The sequence below is a fragment of the Temnothorax nylanderi genome, unplaced genomic scaffold, assembly GCF_030848795.1.
Source record: "Temnothorax nylanderi isolate EJ_2023f unplaced genomic scaffold, tnyl_v1.0 TNYL_tig0570_pilon, whole genome shotgun sequence".
NCBI classification, from domain to species: Eukaryota; Metazoa; Arthropoda; class Insecta; order Hymenoptera; family Formicidae; genus Temnothorax; species Temnothorax nylanderi.
In genome coordinates, this window is record NW_027249632.1 from 103,001 (window position 1) to 111,509 (window position 8,509).

General features: G+C 35.3%; 1 long non-coding RNA gene across 1 annotated transcript; it reads right to left on the bottom strand.

Annotated features, from left to right (window-relative positions):
- Positions 1 to 7,856: 7,856 nt before the first annotated feature.
- Positions 7,857 to 8,347, bottom strand: LOC139784006 (uncharacterized). Its single transcript, XR_011721443.1, has 2 exons — positions 8,145 to 8,347; positions 7,857 to 8,077 (listed from the first exon to the last, which is right to left on the bottom strand). It is a non-coding gene; the product is annotated as an uncharacterized lncRNA (long non-coding RNA).
- Between the last annotated feature and the right edge of the window lie 162 nt (positions 8,348 to 8,509).

Sequence of the window (8,509 nt, forward strand, 5' to 3'; positions counted from 1 at the left end):
GCGAATAATATCTTAACGCAAGAAACCACCGAACGCGAGTAATAACTCAACGCAAATAATAGTTCAACGCGAGTAATATCTGAACGCAATTATTCTAACGCGAGAAACAACCAAACGCGAATAATATTCTAACGCGAATAATAGTTCAACGCGAGTAATATCTGAACGCAATTAAATATCGAACAGGTGTATCACGGTAATGGCGCGTGAAATCTTAGTCTCCGCGGCACGCATTCCGACGTCATGAAGTACGCGGTTGCGAACACGGAAGTCGCGAGAAATGGCGAATTCGTTACATCGAAGCCCGTTGTGGGCGCGCCTACCGCGATCTCCAAGGGCTTGCAAATTTCGGTTGCGATCCCGTGGCCACGAAACCATTCCGGCGCCCCTCGCTTTCACTGTCGATCGCTAAATAAACGCCTTGTCGGCGAATAACACTAATTACCGAAACACGGGTTGTTCCCGAGCGAGAGCGCAACCCGGAGGGCGGTGTCGTGGCTTTACACAAGAAGTATTACGCGAGGCAACCTCACCAGTGGTCTGCTCACTCTCGAGGGTTCTTCGCCGTCGCCAAGGGCCTCTACGTGGGCGTCAAGATATTGCGGCTCGATAGCCGGGCGTAGTCGAAAACGCACAACCAAAACTTTAACGCTTTCACGCCGGAGGACGACCAGGAAGTGATCGCCGAAATTCGCTCGATGGCGGAATCGATGGTGCGCCCCACTCGGGGCTTGCGCGACTCTTCGGCGCGATAGCGCGGACCAATAAGGGGCGGGCTCGCGGGCTCGTGATAGCTCCTCGCGCAGGGCGGTCGGTCGCAGGTCCTGTGGGGCGTCTGCTGGCCCCTAGCTTTTGCAGCGGTCCCTCGGCATCCATAATTAGCGGTTTGGACACGCCGATTCCTTCGTGATGCCTCCTTGAGACCCAGGGGGCTGGCCAGCCACCCCCGAAGTCTGGTTGTGTAGTGGAGGTTAGCCGGGGAAACACGTTCTCTCCCGGCGCCGCCCGGGGCCCTGCCGCGTCAAGCTCCGTCCGCTGACATATCACGCGTCGCGCGCGTGCTTTCCTGCGCCCCTTTTGCGCTCGGCTGCCCGCGAGCTTCGCCTTGATCCGCTTTCATCAATCGATCTCTCGCCTCGATCCTCCTGGCCCGCTCCATCTCTCGTAATCCCTCGTATTCCCTCGGAGAAAATCCGTGTCTCGTCTCGGTGAGGCGCCGCGTATTATACAAAATAAGAAAATAAAAGAGATCAGAAAATGTAAACGCGATTAAATTATGCCCCTGGAGACCTCGCATCGACTCTCTGGACCGTCCTCGGGCGCGAAACCCGCGCCTTGTGACGGCGGTGGGGCGCTGCCACGATGCAGCGAAACTGCAACGTCACAGTTGTTAGAATTTTATTATTTTCAAAGGAGATAAAAGGAGCTAACAAACCAAGTCAAGTGTACGTGTTAAGAATATATTACAAATTTAAATAAATAATGTGACAAACGTTTCGCCCTGCAATAAGATTATCTTCAGTGCACTATAACAAAAACCGTCACTTACAAACTAAATCGATGACATCTATTATAGTCAGATTATAAAATTCGCAAATCTTGTATATCGTTTATGTGGAATTAATACCAAAATGTCTGGTTTTGTTATTAAATTAATAACAAAGTGATACAGAGTTTCTCACAGGATTGTATCTTCCAATCCTCAACTCTTTACCTCTCTCTTAATACGTATCTCCATTCTACTCCTCCCTTCCAAAAATGTTTGCCTACTTCCTCTCTTTCCCTCACTCTTCCTAATTAACTTTTGTCACTCTATTTTCCACACGCGGAGGTGTGAAGCGGATCAAAAGGGAGAGAAATGATGATGGTCTCTCTGAAGAAATTCTTCGCACCGGAAAACAACACGCTGATCAAATAGTTGGGCGCCAGACATGAACGATACCCACGTCACCGAAATTCGCGAAAATCACCGAACGCTAAACGACAACATCACTTTCCGTGCTAGGGCTAATTAACTAACAGCATGCCTCCGTTACCTCCTACACTTACTTTATAGGGATAGATCGACACATATATCTCTTACCAACTCTCTTTAAGATTGATTTAACCTTTGATCAGGTAAGAGATAATTTTTCTTTACGGCTCTATTGCTTCCTTTTTCATTTTACAATATAACAAGCAGTTTTTCAACTTTAATATTTTCAATCTTTTTGTTTCTAACAAAATCGCGTCCTTTACAGCCTACACCTTTTTATCACTCTAACATTAATACCAAACCCGATCCATCACTCTTAATGGCACGTCAAGAGACTTTACAAAAAGGCTTAATTCAAACACTTTGGTACTAGAGAAGCTCTCTGAATTTTAATTCACCGTACTTATACTTTAACGTTTATTATTATCTTTGTTGACCACGTACTATGTTTTTTATATTTAACATAATAATATGTAATATACGAGTCATTATCTTTGCAAACGTCATCGTGACAAGACTCAGGCCTACCGCTCAGCTTTAATTATAGTTACATTATATTTAAAAGTGCAAGACATTTTTTTAGCATTGTGATATCTGTAAGTTTTACTTCTTCTACGAATGTATTTCAATTGTTGTTTGCGTTAGGCTACTGAGTATCGATACATGGTATCTGTTTGCTCAGACTGTTTTACATAGGTATCTTCTGTAATTTTGTATTCTCTGTAAATAGATGACAAGAGAAACTACGATCTCTCTCGGTCTTCCTGGCTTTCCAATCAGAGAAGAAAGAAAACTCAAAGATACTAGGATGTACTTGGAGCCTACATTCACCTAAAAGTTTCAAATGAGAGACTATATTTTTTAAATTACTGACGATATAACGAATAGACTGTAAAATCCCATCTGATGTAAGGTTGTTATTTATTATTTATATTTTTATGCGCTGAAGATGACCCAAAGAAAGAGTTGAAACATACGCGAGTCCTAATTGTTAAATGTAATAAATTATATTGCTTAGGAACTACTGCGCTTGGCTCTTATTGCCAAAGTTATTAAAGATATTGACTTTGGTACTAATTCCACATAAATGATATACAAGATTTGCGAATTCTATGATCTGACTAGATGTCATCATAGTTTGTAAGTGACGGTTTTTGTTATAGCGCACTGAAGATTACCTTATTGCAGGTGGAAACATTTGTCACATTATTTATTTAAATTTGTAATATATGTTTAGCACGTATACTTGGCTTGGTTTGTTAATTCCTTTTATCTCCTTTGTTTTTAATTTTTTAAACTTATGTTAGATCTATTATTATTTTTATTATTTTTTGTAAGTAGAATTAAAAGAGATAAAAGTAACAATAAAAATCCTGAGAATTCAAAGATTTATTATATAATCTTTTCTTTATTATATTTTTAGAAGACATATCTAAAATACCTATCTTTTGTTATTTATTTTAGATTTTTTAATCTACGATAATATAGAAATAGAAATTAAATCCCAATAATATTCTAGGTATAATCCTTGTCTTGATTATAAATAAGATAAATAATATATTTTCCACTTTTTTGAAGCTTGCAGTTTCAAGAATCATATATTGCATATTGTCAAACAATGGCTTTTAGAATACAATAAAGAATATTTCATATTTAGGAAAAGTAACAGCAAATAATTTAAGCTACTGCAAAAATTTATTTGTAAAATATTAAAATTATTGTTATTTTAATTTTACTTTTCTTATTTGTATTTTTAAATTACTATTTAAACTACTTTAATATAAATTATAATAAAGATTGTTGAAGATTACTTAATTTTTAATATGCTATTAAATTATTTTAAAAAGACAGAAAATATTTAATTTTTTAATGTTCAAAGATTGAAACTGTTACAGGCAAATTTAATTCTTGATAATACAAGCATGTAAAAATTAATTTTACATAATTTATCACTTTTAGTGATACAAATATAAATTTTATTTATATGTCTATAACAATAAAATTTTTTGATATATTTAAAAATTGTATTAATAAAATTATATTAGTTTCTATATTTTTGTTTCCAAGGTTAAGTAAAGAATACAAAAAACATTCGTGTTTTAGATTTATAAATAAAGAATAATTTGTTTTCAAATTGCACAATAATATTTGATTTATCCCGAGAAAAAAATGAGTATGTGATCAGATGTAGAAATACATAATTAGATATGAAAAGATTTAAAAACGTATGTAATTTTATATGATTGTATATAATCAGATCCGACATTTGGCGCGATGTGATCATATCTTTATACAATCATATTCGACTTGATCTTATTATATATGAGGGTAGATCTGGTCGAATATGATTGTATATAAAGATAAAGATCATATCACGCCCTGTTTTGAATTGTTATATATGATCATATAAAAGTACATATGTATAAAAAAAACGTGTTTTATTCAACACATTATCATATATAATCTATATATAATTTTGTTTAAAAATATTTAATTATATATAATCATATGATTACATAAACCCATTTTTTCTCGGAATGTTATAATTATTATAAGTATATAAATAATATAATTTATACAGAAATAAATAGAAATAAATAAGCATATATAGCAAATATTAAAATTTTTTGTTATAAAAATATGAAATAATTTATATCTCTCTCTCTCTCTCTCTCTCTCTCTCTCTCTCTCTCTCTCTCTCTCTCCTCTCTCTCTCCTCTCTCTCTCTCTCTCTCTCTCTCTCTCTCTCTCTCTCTCTCTCTCTCTCTCTCTCTCTCTCTCTCTCTCTCTCTAATGTGTATACACACACACCACACACACACACACACACCACGCTTCGCGCGGGCTTAAAATCTAGTATATATATATATATATATCTGTCTATCTATCTATTTATCTATCTTTCCTCTTTCTTTCTTATATAGAAAATTATTTACCTTTTATAAACTTTTGGATGTTTAAAGTATGTTACGGTCATTAGACTTTCAGGCAAAAAATCAACGTTAGATATTCTTTTAAAATTGTTTGAATTTTTTGTATTATAATCAAAACTAACACAAATTTGCGATGTATATCGTTATCTTTCTCATTTATGTTTCGATTCTTTTACAAATATGGATGTAAGATGTATACTATTAGAACTTAGATAACCATTGCCACATTGGTTGCTGAAAGCATATTGATTTAACAAATGACTAGTATTGCACTTGGCATACTAGGTGTCACATAAAAAATTCTTTAAGGAAATACGTCGCCTACTGTTGAGTCGTTGACCAACTGTATATGTAAAATCTCAAAATCAAGAGAAACGGTAGTGTCTCGCGCCAAATACACGCGAAGCGAGACCGCACCGTGACTCTTCTACGCAAACGCACGAGTTGCGTGTACCCGAGATTTTGAGATCTCAATAACGAGTGAACGGATCAAGTTCTAAGTAGGCTTGATCGATAGCTTGGGTTTGAATTATATAATAAGAGTGTTTTTATTTTTCCGCTACGTGTCCTACGAGCAGAGATATTACGATGCAAAGTCCGAAATGTTAAATTTTACAATTAAGATACGTCGTCATTGTCGTCGTCGTCGCCGTACGGTTGCTCTTGACTCGATAGATGGCGCTTGAGAACATCTCGAGCGTAGGGATCCTCTAGTGAGGGATGGGACACCGAGGCTGCAGGATGCGGATTGGTCGTCCGCCATTAATGAGATATTTCCGCTTTGAGTATATTTTAGTAAAGATAGTGTATAGTATATGTTAATTTATGACATATGACCACAGTATAATTGTAAATACTGTGTTATAACTGATAAAGTGAGCAAGAGAAAAAATAATAGTGTAAGTATTGTACTTAATAAATCCAATTTTATTAAAATTGAATGTGATTTTATATTATCATTTAATACTGAAATAAGAATATATATAGAGAATACGTAACCTCAACTATAAATCATCAAATTAATAATATTGATAAATATAAATTATTTAGAAAATGTGATATTGTGAAGCTGTGAACTGTCGCAATTCAAGTCAGAGAAGCTTCAAAATGTGCCATTTCCCCACCTCTCCGAATCGAAGAGCAAAGTGGATAAGGAGTGTGGGGCGTGATAAGTGGTCTCCCAAAAAATATTCAACTTTATTTGAAGTAAGTATTCAAGTTTTTTGTGATTTAAGTTTATTTATATATTTAACTTATATTTAACTTATATTTCTTATTCTAGAAACATTTTTCGGATGAAATGTGGGAAAATGTTGAAAAAATAGGGAAAAAAAATTAAAGCCAACAGCAGTTCCCAATCGTTTCGACCAGCCAACTATTCCTTTATCTCAGAATAGTAAACATAAAAGAATATATAGCTACGAAATTGTCATTTCTGCAATAAGTAATATATGGTAATTAAAAAAAATTTTTTTACAGGTAATCACAAATTAACACCAATTATTATGTTGATGACATAATAATGGCAGCACCCTCTGATATAATACAGGACATCGTAGACATTTTTAACAGTTATCACGAGAGACTAAAGTTCACTGTGGAATATGAGGTCGATCGCAGCTTGAATTTCTTGGATCTATCTCTACATGTTATTGATAACACTTTATACATAGATTGGTATAAAAAAAATGTCCTCTGGTAGATACCTTTCTTACCACTCGGGTCACCCGGATTGTCACAAGATAGGTACAATATTCAGTTTAGTCGACACAGAGCTATCCTACTGTCTCACCTTATGTACCACACAAAAAATTTGGAAATAATCATCAACATTTTACTGAACAATGGGTACCCTCTCGAATTAATCTTCAGGAAAGTCAATCTGAGATTAAAATATCTGTTTAACAGTAAGCTTAAACACATAAATGAAATTGAATCATTAAGTCAACATAGCGACGACACGGTGCAGAGTAAAAAATTCATAGTCATCCCGTTTATAAAAAACATATCTAACAAAGCTGCCCATCTACTTCACAACGATGAGCATATGATAGGATACAGAGTCTTAAATAATCTTGGCAGGTTCGTCAAGGCACAAAAAGACAAAAATCCCGGAATTTTGAACAATAATGTAATTTACAAAATATCGTGTAAAGATTGCAGTGCTTCATACGTAGGACAGACAAAGCGACAACTTAAAACTAGATTAAACGAACACAAAAATAACATTAAAACGGCATCGAGGCATTCTGTGATTTCCGAACACATTACAAAATTCAATCACACTATCGATTGGGACAATACAGTGATTCTGATCCAAATTTTTATAAGAGACTTATATCAGAGATGTTACACATCAAGGAACAAAAAAACGGGGTCAATTCCAATACAGATACAGAATTTCTCGATGACTCATATTTTAGCGTACTTGACGAGCTGGCCAATCACAAGAACTTTAACTAATTTCGGTTTATGTATACATTGTTATTTGTTTATAACTCTGTTCGTCCCGACAATCCGCGCAGTCATTTGACATCCGTAACACGAGAAAGAGCATTACATCGCACATTTTACGTCCTGACAAATACATGTAAGTTTTAACGGATTTCATACTTACGACAATTAATTTAGTTACATACGATCTTCTTTCAGAAAATCCTTTTTATATCTTGACCGCATACAACCTGATAAAAAAACACGTAGAACTACGTCTACTGCACAGTATGGGCACAGCAACAACTGTGCCGCAATCAACACGTAGCACTACGTTAACTGTCAATGATGATGATTGACGTGATCAAGGAAGGCCAAGGCCCACACCGGGATGCAGCGCCGAGTTCATCATCAGTGACAGTTGACGTAGTTCTACGTGTTTGCGGCACAGTTGTTTACTGTGCTAGTTTGATTTTTTCAAACATAAATTTATTTTAAAGAAATAAAACAATAAATGTTTTTCTATATTTACTTTTATGTCAGAAAACATAAGATACTCATATAATTCAAGTTAGAATGCCCACGCTACTTGAATAATAAAGCTTACAGAATGCTCGCATGTTAATCTTTGTCCAAACTCGCTGTACACTTTATGATGTTTTTTTTTGAAAGAATTGTATGATCGTTTGTTCTTTTCTCGTTATAGCTGTCTCACAGTTAACATATCAATCAATATCTGAAAAACGATATTTTTCGAAACTTCAAATATTGTTATATTTTTCGTCTATATTAATTTTACTTACATTTCAAAAGGGAACTAAAGATATAAGAACTCATTGCGATATTCCAGTTCTCCCCAATTTGTTGCAAATTTCGCCAATCTATATAAAGTATTCGATGTTTAGAGAAATCAAACATGAATCGCAAGATGCTCGAAGAAGATCAATGGCAGAAAACGTAGTATACTCTCAGTAATTTTCGAAAAACGTGTATTATGTTCGAATAAGGAAACTTATTTAATTCTCGCAGGATACTCGTTGTTCAAACTCACATGAGAATCTCAGATTCTTGATGTCAAAATTTTCTTTTCCTTTTTTGAGAATACGTATCATAACTTTCGTTCCGCCAAATCTTCGGACAATGGGGGGGGGAAACTTTTGTGTATATA